At 37.8% G+C, this 19,210-nt stretch overlaps 1 long non-coding RNA gene across 16 annotated transcripts in view; it reads right to left on the reverse strand.

The window, feature by feature from the left end:
* The window catches only part of LOC111934127 (uncharacterized), a 244,390-nt gene that overhangs the window by 205,149 nt on the left and 20,031 nt on the right, over positions 1–19,210 (reverse strand). For 4 of the 16 annotated variants that reach the window (XR_015275612.1, XR_015275611.1, XR_015275608.1 and 1 more), the window contains exon 3: positions 7,592–7,676. The exons of 8 other annotated variants lie outside the window; for them this stretch is intronic. This is a non-coding gene — a long non-coding RNA (uncharacterized LOC111934127). Of the gene's footprint in view, positions 1–4,263; positions 4,495–6,114; positions 6,377–7,315; positions 7,397–7,591; positions 7,677–8,923; positions 9,107–11,245; positions 11,313–19,210 lie in introns of all 16 variants that reach the window. 4 more of the 16 variants (XR_015275599.1, XR_015275600.1, XR_015275609.1 and 1 more) reach the window with 4 other exon arrangements.

Consider the following 19,210-nt stretch of genomic DNA (forward strand, 5'->3'; position numbering starts at 1 on the left):
TTTATCCATATCTCATCTAAGGGAAGACAAAAGCTGAAATAAAATTCCATTTCTGACTGAGACGTTGCATAGCAATCTTTATTCACCTTTACTCTCCAAGTTCCTGAATTAGCCATATCCCACTGCAAAAATTGATCGTTAGCTTTGACTGCAGTTCCTTCAGTGTGTACATCCCTGTGTGTGCAGAGACATGATTCAGAGTACGAATCTCTTTACGTAATCTCATTAGGACAATGTTTCCAGCCAGCCCTTCAAGTGAGCTCCTCATTGTATACAGCTGTACTTGAGGACAGGAAGCAAAATTAAAGCATATCCATTTTGCCAGGGAAAATGTTTCACTTCCACCCTGTAAACACAGAGGGGTTACTATAACATTATGAAAAAGAATGCAAAATTGATTTACTACTTACTTTGTATTCAGAACAGTGGTGAATATTATTATATTAGAAACTGGAAGGGAAAGTTTAGTCCTTAAGCAGGTGATAACTGGGAATGGGGCTGGGGGGCAGAGCAGCCTTTTATTTCAAATTAATAGAAATAAAGTATCAGGGGGAAATCTTCCTATGCTATATTTATAGTCTCCATATTAAACAATATTAATGTAATATAACTCATTTGCAATTGACATGAAGACATCACACGATACAGCTCAACTGCCTTCTCAAAATTTCTAGCCTTGACACCTCAAGTGCAGGGAATTGACTGAAATGAATACTCTAGGATCTTTTCCTTTTGGGAGTGAAGGGGGTATTATTCTACAATTTTTGACTTTCCAAATCTCCTACAAGCTTAGCTAGGCAAACACTTCATGAGTTAACAGTGCCTCACTACACCGTGTGGCTATTGCCACAAAGATACCCTTCTATCAATCAAGCTTATTAAAGTGTTTGTAGACTGCCTGGTACATTACTGCCTCGTGTGGGAGCCCAGAACAAAGCAATCGCTAGGTAGCAACTAATTAGTCATGTTACATATAAATTAAATAAATCAGAAAACATACGGCACTGAGTAAGGATATTTGAAATATTTGAAAAATACACTTTACTTGGGTAATCTCTTTTGAGCCAGTGAGCTGAGCTCCTGGGACTTTTAGGGCACAAACATGACACTAATCCCTCAAAGCATCATCTGCAGTGGTGACACAATCCAGGTGCTCAAGCAGAAGCAGATTCAACATGTGAATAATGCCATGAGAGTTGCACTGAATGGGGATAGATCCCTCTGCAGTACCCAATGCAGGCCTTGCACAAAACAGGCCTAATAGCTGAGCATCACTCTTCAGCTTTAAACACTCCTAGCCCTGGGGCTCTTCCTAGTGTTTCATTTCTCGGGTATCAATAAACATTAGAGAAATAGCATGCTGAACAAGAACAGAACTCTGGTTTTGCATGCCAAAACACTAGTTGAAAGCATAAACACATTTTGTTAAGAACATCTATTCCAAGGTTTCCTTACATGCTTTATAGATTACTATAGGAAAAAAAAATTATGACATCAGTAGAGGAATGTAAAATTTGACCTTCAGCTAGACAATGATTGGCATTGACTGTAATTCTTCATGAGATTTCACATAATCAACATGCTGATGCATGCAGGGACAGTACATAATCAGTTGCTCTTGATCACAGACCATTTTGCCTAAGAAAAAATGCAGCACTGGATTTCAAGAGTGTGTGACAATTCAAGAATTGTCTGTGACAATTGCAACTGGAAACTAAAGTTATGGGGAAAATAGCAAAGGAAAGTTGGAAAATGATACTATTTGAATTTGGACAAGGTTTAAAAACACAAGGTTTATAAACTTCAGACTGAGAAGAGATTATTGACTTAATCCAGTGGTTTGGTCTATGGGTGTTTGTTGCAAATTTGCAGAATAGATTTATCATCTTTGACTTCTACCAACATATCAGACAGATGCAGTCCCTTCCCTACCAACTCTTTGTTTTATTCAGCAGTTCCTGAGGACCCTACAAATACATCAGAGCTAAAGACAGACATCAGTTCCAGATGGTAACCGTCAGGCTGGGAAAAAGTATATTCCGGTTATAAATATATCTAACTATTAATCCTGTTTGATTTTACATCCTTGTAATAGTCAGTTGTTCTGCATTAGCTCATGCAGTCTCTTCTATGATGCACATCAACAAATGTTAACTACATTACCAAAATCAGGGTATTGCCAATCTGTACAATTGCACATGTAAATTCAGGGGTTGCACATAAACTGTTAATAATTGACTAAGGTCATTTTTTTGATATTCATGTGCATTTGCAATAACTGCAAAGGGATACACAGAGTAGAATGCCCTTATTAATAATATGGCATTCACTATGGTTAAACAGACATTTTTAGGACAAGAAGTGTCACCAGGTTGAGACAATTCCCAATACAAACAATTAAGTCTTGCACCTTTTATGGCAACTAACAAAGTTCCAGCGTTAATAGTTAAAGAAGAACACATTTTTATTGTTTTTTTTTTATTTTGTTTTGTTTTTGTGCTAATTGGTTACAATTAGAACTTCCCCTTCAACAGACAAGAGTTTCAGGAAGAAAAATAGTAACACCTCAGGTAAGGATGCAAGCCTGTGATTCTTCCAGCTGTATAAACAAACTTTCCACCCTTAAGTTTTACAAAGACTACAGATGCTATGCCACACAGTTCAACACTCACAGGCGTAAGTTCAAGATCAGAATTATGAAACTTTTACATTTGCACACTAAATTTTGTGACTATGTTAAATGTGGAACTTGGCTGAGCTCAAGTTTCAATACAAATTTTTGACAAATAGAGAAAAAGCTGCATAAATCAAAATAACTTTCCTCACTAACAATACATTAATTATAAAATGCTTGATATAAAGAAAGGGAAAAAGGAAAATATCTCACTCACCACCTTGCAAAGTATTGAATTTATAAAAGAGTTGATCAGGTCATCGAAAACTGAAGAGTAACTGTTCACAGAGCAGTTAATCCAAAAAGAAAGGTAACTGTCAGTTCAAATTCAAATAAACCTTTTCTTCATTTGGTCAACAAACAGGTTATCATTCAAAACCCCTTCACACTCATAACAGTTTCAACCAACTTACACTCTGCTCTGATCATGTATGTACATGTGTGCATTTCAGTAAGAACAGTGTCCCTATTTTCTCTCTAGTACAAAAGAAATAGAATCTTCCCCAGGTTAAAAGGGCTCCAAACAAATAATCTTTCTCAAAGAATTAAAAAGTACAAAAGTCAACAGAAATTTCCACTTTAGTAACCCTCAGCTTATACTTCAGACTAAACTTAAAATGGCCCAGATGTATAATACCTTCATATTCCCAAAGTGGAGCTCCAGAAAGAGCAGATATAACTGTATGGCAAAACAGCAAAACAGTTTGAATAAGAATTTCTGTGCTGAATGTGTAAACAGAAGCAACTTAGAAAACACAGTGAAATTATGCACCTTTGCAAGAAAAAAAAAATTATTTCTTGGTTGTACACACATATATAGGGAAGGAAGGCATTTCAGCTGGCCCTTTTTTAAATTATTCAGTGTTGCACACACATATTTTTAGTTCTACAAAAGGTCAGTCTTCTTCTGATTCCACAACACTTTCCTGTGGAGTAAAGAAGAGTCCCATGAATATGCAAACGCACACCCCTGTAACACTTCAGTCACTGTGCATTAATGTGTGTTCTCTGTATATTTCAAAGTCAAACAAATAATACCTGTCATGAACATGAATTTCTAATATCTTCTATATTTCATTTTAAATGAAATGTCAAAATGATGGAAAATATTTTCTAGAAAGTTGCAAAGGGCAGTTTCTAGTAAGAAGCTGCAATATGTAATTCTGCACTAGTGCAAAACATCATTAAAGGGATACTGCCACAAATTGAATCAGATTTTTTTAAATCATTATTTTACTTACCTGTGTCAATCCTTACACAAACATTTCTGAAAACAGAAATCTGTTTGTTAGCCTGATTTGTCATTCTTCAATTACAATAACCAGATAGATTTCTCTACAGCTGAGAAAATGGATGCCAGTATATTATTTTTCCTTTGTTATGCAGCATCATGTTGACATAATATTTACAAAACCCACTGAGCTGGAAGCCAAGTTTGGATGGGTGGTGTTTGCAAAAGATTGATTTTCCTGGCTCTGTCACCTGGCATGCATAAAAATGCTTTTATACATTTATTCAGCAATATTTGTTCAGCTGATTAAGCACCAAAGAAGTCTTAATCATTTTATGTGGATATTCCAGTCACTCACATTCAAAACCTAAGCTGGCTTTTACATCCACGAGCCAGGCCCAGCAGCCCTCCTCAGGTCATTGACATCTTTCTCCTGTCCTTGGCAGTCCCACCTTCCCCAGAGCACTCAGGTTGCGTTTTCTGTAATCACTCCACACCCGTATGTTTCCTCTTTCAGCTCACACACAGCACACTGTGCTCTGCCAGGGGATCCTTGTTAACCCACTGAGTTCATCTTTCACTAGATTAGCTGTGTTCATAAAAAGAGAAGAAGTCATTAAGGCAAGTGACATAATTTTATCATCAGCCAAGGAATGCAGGAGTGTGGGGCTTGGTGGTTTTCCTGGGGGTAGGGTATTGGTTTTTTAATGTTGGCACAGTCTTAATTTCTTTCACCATTGTTATTTCAGACTTGTGATCCATCCAAACACAGATCACAGAGATGAAAAGATAAATCTTAGCAAAAAGAGAAAGCATTGATTTTCAGGCACCAAATGAATCTCTGATGTCCATGGTACCTTCACTGTGATCTCTAGCAGATAAATTATTAATGCAAGTGTATGAACATCATTTTGTTGTGATTAGATTTCACTTAAATTTTAATTTAAAAAAAGTCACAGGGGATTGAAGAAGCAGTCACATAAGATAAGCGAGTCAGTCAAAGTTTTATTTTTCATGTTTGTGTGCTGGGATTATCTGGAATCTTATCATTCATGCAGCAAATTACCAAGAACTACATTAAAAATGTGTATAGCCATTTTCATTTTTAAAATATTCAAGACTATAAATAATTAAATGGGTGAGACATCTGTTATTTATGAGCTGAAATGACAGTTTTAATTTAGTTCTTCGTTTAGCTGAGCCTGACGCGTTGAGACTAAGTAAGAGAAAACAGGAAATATTTTTAAATGACATCTCTCACAGTTTAGAACTTCCAAGAGTGCAAATCACACACTTGGGTTTTTTGTTTGTTATGTTTTCCTTACAGACCCATCAGAAAACACTCCTCATTTTTGACCTAGCATTGCATGTCATGAGGATTCTGATGACAAGGTAGAGCAGCCACGGTGGCTTCACAAAATAAATCAGCCACGTTACTTCTCTGTAAACATTCAGGAGACAAATTGTTTATTTAACACATGGATACCAGTCAGACATGTTGCTCAAACTACAACACTCTTCTGAAGCAGATATTTCCCATACTTTTCCCCTTTATTTCTCTCTACTACTGTACTAGTAGAACATTTATTGTTGTGAATCAAAATATTCCCTGTGAGAAAACAGAGGGCTCAGAAAACTCTGCAGCAAGGTTTACACAGAGCTGGTTGTGTCAGATAAAAATAAAAGATGCCCATCTCCCCCTTGCCAACTTCAGTTTGGGGAGGAAAGGTTGGCTTGTTCTGAAACTATTGATTTTCTCCTTTTTTTGCTGGTTTTTAATTTTCTTTGTTTTAGTAAAAAGTTTACATACCATGAAATCATTTTTTTAGGAACAGACCTTTAATATGATTCTCCTTCATCATAGATTGTTTAAACTACTATCTCATATGTCTGCTAACTTTGAAAGAGAAGAAATGGGCACAAATTATAGATTAACTATTCAAAGGATTTTTGCCTGTTTCAGCAAGAAAAAAAACAAACAAAACAAAACCCCCAAATTATTAGAATGCAAAAGCAATTTTATTTTAGTAAAAAAAAAAAAATTTTTTTTTTTGTGATTACAGCTATTTTTTCATTCTCTAGCTTCAAATAAGCCACACAGCCCCCAAAGCCAGACCCAGAAGTCAGAACTGTGAAAGTAAATAAACTGAAAATAGATGTAATTATTTGTATCAATCTATCACTACAATTAACTTCAGATCTAGTTTACCTGGGAAATTACTGTTCCCATTCTCCATATGAGAAAAGCAGATTAATAACTTGAGGGTATTACAGGGGGTGGGGAGGTGGGATGATGTGTGAAATTCCGCTGAGACGGAAGCTTTCCAATAGAATAGGAAATAGGAATGCCATGATTCCTCCCAAACTGAGGAGAATGAGCTCTGGGCTTCCGTGTGATCAGCCTGGGACAGAAGGGCTTTTCACAGGTGTTGGACATAAACAGTTTTCACTGAAATCCATGGGAGTCATCACTGCTCAGAGAGAAAGGGTTCATTACACATGTTGAATGACAGAGGCTGATGAAAAAAAAAAAAAATATGGAAAAATACCTAAATCTACAGATTTGTAATAGCAAGCTATCTTTTATTACATCAGTCATAAGATGCTGGAATGGATAATATTCTAGCTGATCTCATAAAATACTTTTGTGAGGTGCCCCGGCGCAGGGAGACAAAGATTTAGTTTCAGATAAGCTTTTTAAATTGAGAGGTGTGGCTTTAAAGCCCGGGCAGTGTGAATTCCATTGCTCTGCCTCGGGGGATGTGCCCTGTGAGCCCAAGAAGAGTTGCCCCATCCCAGACCCCTCATGGGGTGGCAGCCCAGGGGTTCTGATTGGGTTTGAGCCCCTAGGGTTTCTCCCTTGCTGTGTCCCTATTAGTCCCCAACCTTGGGCTCCGCCCTGGTTCTGTCCCATAAAACCCATCACCCTGCCTCTGTTCGGAGCTGTCTCTGGATCTGAGTTTGTTCCTGTGCTGAATAAATGGTTTCCTGAGCAGAAGCCCGTCTCGTTGGAGTCCCATGTGGGTCAATGGTAACCGTAGCCTGCCTGAACAGGATCCTGCAGCCCCAGAACACAACAGACTTTACCTGTCCTTATGAACATCGCAATTCTAAAATCCCAGGCCGCCACTGACACAACCTTACCGCTGTGTCTAGAACCTGAAGCAACTTTCTTTTGATATCGTATTGTTTCACAGAGGAACAACTTTATATTCAGAATCTCAGGGTAGTAAAACCCTCCCAATGTTACACGACTGTATTGTTTATTTTTGGTGAAGCAGATAGAATACCAAAGCCTCGAGGTTTTGTTTCCTCACCTGCTGCTATGCAAGGAAAAAGGCATTTCAAAAATCTATGTATTTTACACTTTATCTCTTAAACAAGAAAAGGCAAAATAAAGTAATACTGACATTTCATTCCTGCAGAAGAAAGTAAAAGAGTATTTCTCAGCATCTTATCTTATTTCTCATTGGTCATTTCCCATTTATTTACTAGGATAAAAATGAAAAGTGTTAGTTTTTATTCACATACAGACAGGAAAGAAAATGAAAAAAATACCAAAATGTGAAACAAACAGCAAAAATTAGGTGGGGAAGGAATACATTCTTTTGCTACTGGAAGATTAGCTTGTCTATTAAAAAAAAATCACAACAAATTTTCACATAACATAAAAACTATTACCTTACCTCCCCTCATGTAGCAGTTGAGATATGTATTAAAATCAGCAAGAAGGTAGCAGGTGTTGAGGAGCATTCAGGCCAAAGACACCTGCTGTAGATGTCAAGAAAATTGAGAGAAATTAGGGACATCTAAGAGGACAAACACAGGTGAAAGCTTGAAAAGTAACAGGGTGCCAGGTGAAAAAATAAACAGTGCTAATCAGACAGAAGAAATTAAAGGCTTGCAGATAAACACTGCTGAGTTGCCCACCCCATGAGTATAATCATATGTAGCCACAGAAATAAACTTCAGAAGTTGCAGCCTGATGTAAATATTATTATATTCATCCTATAACTTCCTAAAAAGTGGTATGAGCTCATTTCAAATCCAACCTTTTTCTTAATTTTTTTCTGAGAGGAAATTAATAAATGTCATGAAAACAGTGAATAAAAGATAAGAACATAAGCAGGACTGCACTGCTTACATTATAATAGCCTATTACAAGGTACCATTTAAGAGCATCTGGAAATCAGATGTCAAGTGGGTGGCTTTGAGTGATGAGAGAAACACCTGCTCCAATGCCAGCAAGGGGCTGCAATTTCAGCTCTAGAGCTGTGGACTCTGACTTTAGAAATGTACTGCATCTGGAAAACACTTTCTGTTCAGGTGTACTTGAAATGGGGATTTTTTTTTGAAGGTCGTAGATTAATAAAGTACAGTAAATAGTAAAGTAACTTTATTTTTGTGAGTCAAATTTTATCAGGAAATCTTAAAAGACAGGAAGAGCAGGAATCACATACAAAACTGCCAGTAGCATTGCTCCTCATAGTTATGAAGCAAAAGAAGAAACGTGTAAACTGAACCAAGAAAACTGTTATTTCTATGAGCTGAAGCTCAAGGCCTAGCAGTGACAAGGGAATGGCTCCCTTTTAAATGAAAAGGGGACCAAGGCCACGCTTTTATTAAGCAAGCAGGGTCCTGTGTTTGTCTGTACCATTGGCAGGTGGATGGAGGCACTGAGATGTGCCTTGCCAGTCAAGCGCCCAGTGGCCTGTGTGTCACTCAGGGCTGCAGCAGCACAGAGGCAGGAGAAGTCCTGCTCCCTCAGAGCCCCAGCTGAGGCTCTGCACGGCTGGGACTGACTGCTTGGGCCACTTGGCAGATACCCCCAGCCAGTCTGGGGCAAACACACTGCTGGCACTGAGGAAAGGACACAGAGGAAATATTTGCTGTCATTTACCAGCCCAAGGACAACTACTAATTAAAAGAGTTTTGAGAGTTTAGGGCACTGAAAATCAAATGCAGGACCATGCTCAGATTAGTAAGAAAAATTGCCATCACAAAAGATACTGACTGACCATGACATAAAATAAAGAAAGGCAGACAGGTGCTCAAAAAGGGAAAAATCTGCTCTGCAAACAGGTCAAACACTCAGCATCTGAAGGAGGCATCTGAGTTTATCACTATCCAGAACAAGGTACGTGTCATACGTTGCAGAGATTCACATAGGTTCCTTCACTCTCTTGAGTACCAGGCCATTTCTGCAGAAAAAAATTTGGGCACCATAGAAAACATTGTCAGATTTAAAAGCAGGTGTATTTGTTATACAGGTATACATAGTATATTAAAAGCAACAAAAATATTCAAAATTAACTAAAGGTTTTAAAGTTTACAGCAAGCTCACTTTCTTAAAAGCCCCCAACAGTTACAATAATGTAAATAGCATTAGTTTTAAAGCAGATAAAAAGAATACCCCACTACCATCATCAACATTGATCTTTGAATATTAAAAATGAAGGGAAAGCATGTTAAGAAAATCATTAAGTTAATCAACCTTTCACCTGTTGTCTTTCCAATATACCACTGAAAGACTTTAAATACTATTGTGACCTTTATAAAGTTCAAGGATTCTGGAGTTGCATTATGGATAAAATAACTAAAACAACCTACAGAATACCTATTATCTGCAGATTAGTGCTACAAAAAAAGTTCATCAAAACTTGCCTATTTTGCTTCCCCACCAAAAGAAGACAGAAAACTAAAGTCTGGAAAAAAAAAAAAAGCCACTTCCAAAATAAACTCAAAGCCTAATGTTAATCATAGTCTTTTCAGAAAAATAAAAAAACACAACAGTTTTCAAAAAAATTAGATTGTGAGCTAACACAAAGGTTTTGAAGACAGCTTTTCCTCTTTTTCAGTTTCTATTTTTTATCAAATGTCAAAATATGAGATTTTGTAATTACAATACAAATGTGAGATCTTGATTTTAATAACAGGATGTTGCAGTGAGTGCTAAGATGTGGATACCAGAAAAAAAAATTAAATAAAACTTAAAAATACAATAGCTTGTCTTTTTCTTTGTCAGGAAATGTCAGCAAATGGACATAATATATCCCAGTACAATATCCCAGGTTTATCTTCTCCTCTACCAATATTACTGACATGTCAGGAAATCATGGAAAACATAAGGTATATGATGTCCTGTCCCAATAATACTAACTTAGTAGGATACCTTTATAAAAATAAATTGATATTCACCAGAATGCGTTTCTAGTCCACCCATACAATAGAAAGAACACACTTCCCATTTCACAACAATGTTTCTAAAATAGAGGAAAGCAACTTCATAGTATTTCAGATTAGTTTAGTTTTTAATAATTGTGCTAGGAAGAAAGAAAATCCAACTATAAGCTTTGACAGGATGAATGGCTCTGCATGTGTAAATTCTACCTTCACCACAGTTTAAGTACATAAGTAACAAGTTCCAACAGATTGTGTGCAAAACAAAAGTAACTGAAATTTTCTATTCTCTTCCCACTTGCATAATAGGTGACTGCATTTAATTGAAAACATCTTTAAAACTTTTGAGCTGAGACTAATGATGGCAGTTTTGAGACAGACGAATTTTTTTAAAATGTAGTTGATGGGATAAAAATAGGGCTTTAATAAAAGACTCTTTGCAACATTAACTAGGGTGTTTACTGGTGCAGAAATACCAGAAATTATCAGCATACGTCTTTTCACAGGTAGGCTGCAAACAAAATTTATAAGGCAAAAAAGGAAATTCTTCACTGGATTTCTACAAGTACAAGGTATATTATCCCAAAAGCTCAGTGTGAAAGGGAAAAAAAATAACTTTGTTTTCTAAAAGTCACTTGCTTGAGTTCCCTGAAGCAGAGAAAAATGCCTGTAGATGTACAACAAAAAGTCAAGGGCAAATCTCGAACAAGTTAGAACTGTGTTAGCATTTCTCATGTGAGTTGTCCCAGGCGCTGTTCAGGCATGAAATAAAGGGTTTGTTGAGCATGGTAACAAGAAGTGATACTTCATTACAGGGTACCAGAAACCAAAATTTCTATATCATTCAGATATTTACTGTCATTTCTGGGGGAAAAAAACCCCAACCAACAGATATTTGATGGAGAGAGAATAATTCAGTAGTCTCTAAGTCAAGGTAAAAGGTATTGAAAATTAAGAAATTGTAACATGTCCCAGTGCATATAATATACTGTTTGCAGGAGATGGAGGGCTAGATGCCTAGAAGCTTTCTGAAACACAGAAATTAGGCATCCCTTTGTCTTAAGAAGACACCAAGTGAACAAATTAAGGAAGTTAGACCTCTTTTTTTTTGGAGGTTTCATGACATTTATCACCAGAAGCACAATCTCATACTGACAAACCTGAATGTGGCATCCTTAGCTGGGTTCCCAAATAGGCCCAGAGAAGTCCAATCGTGAGTTCTGCTGCCTGATGGAAAACACAGAGACAACAGCCAGAAGAGGAACTTTAACACACAACCAGCCCTTGCTGGCACACTGCAGAGAATGATGCGGGTCTCAGAAACATCAAAAATGGCACCAAACAAAAATTGGCATTTTCCCCAGTTTTCCTACACCCTGCTTCTTACACTGATTCTGTTTCATTTTAAATAACAGTCTTCCTGATTTTGAATATATAAAGCAGAAATAACTGTATAAGAAATTAATAAAAATACACAGGCTTTCCTTATTTTTAAAAAAGACTTAATAAAAATTTAAAAAGCCCTACCAAAAAAAAATCAAAACCAACCAACAATCCCATCAAAAAAAAAAAGCCCCAAAAACCCAGAACATACAACTGCTTCATTGTCTACGAATAAACCACACAGAGAAAATATCTGTCATTGTCAAGCTCCTACCCTTGGATTTCTAGCACCGAGAATCCACTTTTGAGGTATATTTCTGTAGTGCAATGATGCTTATTCACCTATTAAGTTAATCAGTGGTATTTGTTCCCTCTGGATATGGTTTTGAAAAATTCTTTTAATCCAAGCTTTCTTTTCAGGATTGAAGTCAGGACTGCAGGCAAAACAAAATTAACTCTAATTGTACTTGATATACCAAGTTGCATGACTCAGCACTTCAGATACTAAAAATTCATCCATGCAAAAGGACAAAGTGTTCCCAAATGCCTGAAAATACCTGCTTTTCTTATTTGACAAGCTGAGTCTGAAAACTCTTAATGGATTCATAGCAGTGAGAACAGGGAGTAAAGGATACACTGGTATGGGAGCAGATCCAAGCAGCACTTCTAGGCAGTGTAGCACAGTCCCAGCCTGCAGGGGAGCACCAGCGCAGTGCTGCACCCAGGGTAACAGGTCCTGCTAAGCTCTGCAAGATGCATCACCTGCACAGCTCCACACTGCAAAGGAAACCTGCTTCACACAGTCCAGAGATATTTACCTAGCTTGGCTAGAAAGTATAAAAAAGCCATCCAAAAGTGTTGTGTCCTGGGTTTCATGGGATATGGTAAACTACTGCACCCTCTGGAATTTTGATCATAATGCCCTTTCAGTTTTGGCACATGACCACAGAAAGATCAGCTTGGTTCCTTAGGTGATGGATACTCACAGGGAAAACTGCACCTGCAGTTGCTCACTGCAGCTATGGATTATATAGCATTTATCATATGTGGCTGGCAACAGATTGGTTTGTGGCATTTCAGGGAGAGCCTCTACAATGCCAGCTCTTCAGTCTATCCAGATAAAAAACTCTTTAATGCTAATCAGCTGAGGTTTGCTTTATGTTTATACATAATTTTTCATATTCAATCCCGGACTTTATTTAAACTCTCAGTGCTACTACATATAATAAGGACCAGTAATAACAACTAAAGACACAGAAACTTTGAAAAATGTTTTTTTTAAAAATTATCTTGAAGACATTTAACCTTTCCTGCTCATGAAGTAAAATGAAGGAAAAAACCTCAGCATAAGAGTTCTGATTTCATATCTTGTGACTAACCAGGGAAAGGAAGTGGAAAGGATATGCATGCGAGGATTCTTTAAAAAACATGATCCAGGCCATAAACCTGCCTAGCCAGATATGGGAATATACTGCACTCCATAACTTCAAGGAACAGCTGCCCACATTTAGAATGTTTGACTAACACAGGTATGTACAACAACAGAACTTTTGGAGCAAAGTTGCCCCCGATGTTTGAGTGTCCTTGATATGTGAAAAGCAGCAGCAAAGCATTTCCACAGAGAGGCTGAGCTCCAGACTGCACAGGTCAGCCTGCTCCAGTTCCAAGTTCCATGGCCTTACACAGCTACTGTGGTATGGATGACTGCAAATCATTACAGCTTAATAGAGCTCTAACAGAAGGAGCAGCTCTCTGCTTTGCTCCATGCATCTCTGGAGAGAGCGAACTGACACCCGATAGAATGGTAATCAATACATACCTGACACAAGCAATGTACATAAATTATAGATGAAGGATCATTTAAATACATTCAAACAGCACAGTTAGCCCTTCAGATGCACTTGAAATGAGGATCTTGTTATATGAAAATTGGTTTGTGATACATAATTGTACAGGGATCCTTTTTTCAACAGAGGCAGGTCACATTACAGGCTCTGGGATGAGCAAAAGACCAGCTGCTTCAGAGACACCATACCATCAGACTAAGAACACTGCCAGGTATTTCCCTGCAGTTCCAGCTCCTTTACATTAACTGTGATTTACCTTAAGCTATTGATTGCCTTCACCAAAGTGTTTATTGCTTAGTGATTCTACCCTATTCATTGCCTGCTTCTATTTCCGTGTTTCTGCTCTTTTGATCACTTGCATTGTGCTGAAGGCATGACTAAGAACATTATTTATCTGTTGTCCAGCCCTTTGTTCAAGGACCTGATCTAAATAAAGGCACACATCATTTTCATCTTGCATATACCACATATGCACCAGAATATTTCCTCCCAGAGCAGTTCCTCAGCCACATCTCTCATCTTCAGCAGCACTATGCTGATTTACACTAGTTAGGCATCCAGTCTTTGAATGCTATATAGGCCCAAGAGAAAAATCAAGGTCCCAGGAGATTTGTTTTTTCTGAGATGCCAGTGAGAAATGAACTGAAGCAGTCCATTTGTCATAATCAAACTTTGTTTTTCATCTTTATTCACCTCTATCACACATTTTCCCTTCACTCATAATTTGTTTCTCTTCTCTTCTTTAGATGCTCACCTAGGAGCATGAGAAAGAGCAATCCAGTTTGATTCAGAGGTATTCCCCCTGAGATAAAGAAGTGGGCATTCACAAAAACAGGAACTATATGAGTTCATTTTGCAGAAGCTACCAAGGAATAAATTATTACTCCAGAGGTAATTAAAGCTAAATCCTGACAGCTGCTATTTCAAACAAATTTCTTTCTTTTGTTATATGTGAAGTGTAGACAACTTAACATGGTAACTAGTGAGCTAGAAAACTGGTTAGTACTAATTTAGTCACTAACAAAGTGTTAGATCTGTGAGGGAAATACCACAAGAAAAGTTTCTCATATCTTTAAACTTATCTGAAATATCTTTCCTTCTATTCCATGTTTATAATATAGTCACAGCTTGTACGAAGAAGCTGCAGAAAGAGACTTGCAGAGGTAATCCAGCACACTAAGGGAGTGAAAACTTGCAAGAATAACTGATACAGTAGGTTTTGCACCAGCAAACATTTTTATCATTGAGATCATGCCTAGATTTTCTCACAAAGTTAATCCTTTTCTTGAGGAATACAATTTGATACCCTGCCTCTAACATAGCTCTTGCAGTCAAAATTATTTTATTCATACTTTAGTTCCTCCCAGCTTTTAATGTCTATTCGGCCATATGCAAGAGTGAAATACCCCATTAAAAATATGATCAAGAAATTCCACTGAAAAACTTACATTGACCTCACGGTAAAAATCTTGTCTAGTCTGAATTTAAGCTAAGAAAAATCACTCTGCTCACAATAATATAACAATGAGAGCCCACAAGAACAAGACTCAGTCAGTTCCAAGAGTTTTACCCTACACAAAATGGCAAAAAGCAGCTAGAAATGTGCTCAACCTTCTCAACCCTGAGCATTCCTGGAGCACAGAGGAAAACCCTGGCTGGCATAGAGCTCCTTGTACCACCAGCACATGCAGTAGCTTGGGAGATACCTACAGTGCAGTTTCTGAAGCTGCCAAGAGCATCAGTGCAAGAAAATGGGCTTTTAAACTGGTTACAGAGTGTGTAGTCTGCCTGGAGCTCTGTGCTGCCACACAGCTGTAACTGAGAATTCAGATAAATTAATACACATTGAAGTCACCACAGCCACACATATACAAATTGGATCCTTTCGATCCCAAGTACACACAAATGTGTCAAATCAGGACCTGTTTAATTGTTCAGAAGTCAATCTAGACTAGCACATGGCATGAGCCCTTCCCAGTTCATATGTGGTCCTGTCAAGAATTACTCAGCATAAAAGAGCAGAGGATGAGGTCTAAATAAAAAAATATGGACTTCATGAAGTCTTCTAGCTTGACCAGCATGACCTTGCTGCCTTCATCCTTCATCTTCCGCAGAGAGAAAAGGGGAGCATCTGTTCTAGCCAAGGACAGTCCACAAAATGCCTTTTCTCACTCCCAACTGCCTTGGGTGGTGGTGTGGCAGCCCCTTCTGTCCAGCCATGTTGGCCACAAGAACCATTCACATTTCCCCATTCTGCAGCCCTTCCCTTCACTTCCCCTCTGGGAGAGCAGGAATAGAGACTAAGAGGGGAAAATTGTTCCTGGGATTATTTACAGAATTACTATATCACATACATTTTTAAAAGGAGGTGCCTGTGGGTGCAGGATGAGAAATCAGTTACATAACAAACTCAATGAGCAGGGAAGCACAAAGCACTAATAAAGCACATTGAAGTTCACTCGAACTCAGGTGATGGGTTTGCACGGCCAGGTGGCAGTCATACAGCCTGGCAATGTCAGAAGTCTTTGAGTCTCCTGATAACAGAGACAGCCAGGGCTACATGTAACCTCTCTGGAGCACTATTTGATGTGACTGGTGAACATTTGGCTAAATGTTCATTATGCCATTTTAGCCAAGACATCAAAATGCAAATGCCAGGTACTGTATCTCACAGCAGATCAAGCTGGAAATTGTATCTTTCCATGTATTAAACAGACAAAATACAGAAAAAAATCTAGATCAGGCTACACTGCAGATTTTTATGTACAGATGAAGCACACAAAACATGAAAACACATGCAGATGCTAACTAGAACAAAACTGCCAGAGTTTAATTGGTTGGCAGTCAGTGTGACTCTAGGCAGAAATAGCTGCAGATTGTTCTATATTGTGCAAGAAATGAAAGCAGCAAAACCAAATATGTAAAAGCAGATTTACAAAATGAAAGTGCAGCAACCTTCCCAGCCACAACGGTAAATCTGGATACAGTAATTTATTAGTAACAGTAAAGAAATTAACTGAATAAAAATTTTAATACAAATAATGAATGACAATGTACTGAAAATTTAGAGCGCAGGTAATGCTCTGACAAAGAAGAACAAAACCTTACCCTGACTTCAATATTTTTCCCTCATATAGCACACTAGGGTAAGAGAGTGACAATGCAGTCACACCTTTTCACACAGCTTCCTGCCATGCATGCCAATGTTTGCAGTGCAGCCACGATTTTACTCTAGGTTTAGTGGAGCTGTATGTAAGGAAAGAGAGAGATTGTGAGATCAAATGATGAGCTCAACATGCCCTGGCATGAGTTCCTGGGCTTAAATAAAAGCTTGGAGGTCATAGAAGAAAAGAGAAGGAGCTCAGAGAGGCAGGGCTATCCATCTTCTTCAAGTACTACCAAGGCATTCAGGCCGCTTCTGCTTCCTGGCAAAGACTACCAAACATTTAAAGAAACACTAAGGATGCTAAGAAGTACATTTACCTTTTACTTCCTTCCTTTCCTTCTGTTTTCCCTCAAATGACTTCTATTTCACTCTTTTCACCTTTTCTTTTACTTTCCCTTTAAATTTACAGTAGTGCAGACTGGTTCTAAAGGGAACTTCTTTGCCAAAGTGCATTTAAGCACATCTTGACTCAGCATGAGTCTATCCTCTTGATAAGAAGGCTGAGTAAAAATTAGAAAAAATACTCATTGCATAAAGAAAGAAAATCACTGGTAAGGCCAGTTTCAAGTCAATCAAAACTATTCATGAATAGAGCAAATATTTTTTTACAAATAAAGTAAAACATTCTGCATGGACTAAGAATGAAAATACTATGTCAAATATTTAAATTGATCTGGTATTTTAAACAAGGTTCCAAAGTTTAATTAAATAAAACAAAACACTGTTGTTGACTAAAGAAATTTTAAATCTTTCAGTTTTATACTTGTCCACTAACAAAGATCTCCACTTCCCACAAGTGAACATTGCAAGCCACTGTTGGAACACAGAACCCAAAAAACTATACAATTTATTTTGTCTATCATATGATCTACCCATACACTGAGGGTGATGTTGTCATTATAATTCAGTCAGCTGTCTCATTATATAAAACCATACAGGGTCTTTTTTTTCTGAAAGTTGGTAAATACTAGCAAGAATTCAAAGAGAAGGAGATTTTGGTAGTGTACACATCCTCCAGTTGAACATTAGATATTGCTGGTCTGGTGCTACACTAAAATAAACACTTATGTTTCCCTACCATTTCCTCATCTTATTACAAGTTTGATCTTCCTATCATTTCTACCTAAACAGAGTTTCCTTGAGATTAATAACCAATGTTTCCTACAATTACACCTCAACAACATGTACAACATGGACACTTTGCTTTAATTTTTGAAGATCATGGTCTGGGCCAAGAGAATCTTCAAGCTAGTACCTAACTACTTCAAGTGAAAATAAATGCAGTCCAAAGAATTAAAAGCTTTTACTTTTACCTACACTTACTCTGAGCATTGTTCCCATTTGCTAAAGGGTGTCACAGCAGCTTTCCTGCACAAATAGTTACAACAGTAATCCATGGATGACAAGACAATATGAAGAGGCCTTGAGCTTAGTAGGACCGTCTGAAAATCAAGATTATTGTTGAAGTGTTGCACTATAGCTTCTTCCCAGTTTGGTGTGCGTTGCAAATGCTTACTCACTAGAGAAATTACTATCCAGGAAAATATTTCTGAAACACTGAGAAGCATGATATGTTAGTTCTAGTCTGAGAATATATCTTGAAATAATCCTCAAAGGGCATGCCACTAGAGGTAGGCACCAGACTGTTTTGCTTTATCGAGAACATTGAACTAAAACATGACCAAGGATGCCTGAAAATAATTACTGATGAAAATGGTTTTTGTCTGGGTTTCAAGTAGACTGTTATGAGCTTGGGAAGCAAATGAGATTTTTAAATTTTTTTAGGTATTACAGTTTAAGACTGGACTCCTAAATCCTTTTATGTATCCAGATTTTTACCTTATTTTGCTCCATCCCAGCCCCCAATATGATTCTGGGAAAGTTTTCAGTGTCTTCTAACAGAGATCCAATACCTGCTCAGTGGTGCTATATTCAGTATCTGCCAAAGCAGTCTATATCCCCACAAAGGCCTGAAATTACCTTAACAGTTGTTACAGACAAATTCCCTGTAGAAGGGAGGCAGTGGGATATATTGCTATTTTGTATGAACAGGCAGGTTCATCTTGCATAAACAAGAGCCTTACTACAGAGCTACAGTCCCGTCCCTCCCCCGACTCAAAAAGCAAAATATCTGCCATATTCATAAATCGCAGATAGCCTATGAATCCCAAGAGCTACTCTGAAATGAGTTTCCACCTTCACAGGAACTACATTATTCAAAGGACCTTGCACTTCTAATTTGTCATTGTAATGTGTTCTTCAATACCTTGCACTGACATTGTGTAATTTGACAGTGTTACATGAATTGCTCTCTGAGGACAAGTTATCCAGTAATATTCCCAGTGCCGTTAGTTTCACTGCTGAACATGGCCACTTCCACAAGAAGGACAGAGCATGTAGTTATTGCAGAATAATTATTTCCATATTGGTTAATTTTGTTACAGAGAGTAAAAGTGGCCTCACTGAAGCTTCAATTGCCTCCATCAGCCCCTCTCTCTCAGTCTCTTAAAACAAAGCTGAAACTGCTGAGACAGCAGTGATCAAAATTTATCATGTTCTGCAACAGAATGTTCTATTGCTGAAAAGTCTTTGGGGATGACACTATTCTCTCATAAAATAGCACCTAAAATGCTTCATGCAGTTGCTCTACAGACTAAAACACATCCTTTAAACCACACACTGCCAACAAATCACCAACCACCAGTAACAGCATATGGCTAAAGTGTTTC

Source organism: Cyanistes caeruleus, chromosome 13, assembly GCF_971803275.1.
Source record: "Cyanistes caeruleus chromosome 13, bCyaCae1.hap1.1, whole genome shotgun sequence".
Taxonomy (NCBI): domain Eukaryota; kingdom Metazoa; phylum Chordata; class Aves; order Passeriformes; family Paridae; genus Cyanistes; species Cyanistes caeruleus.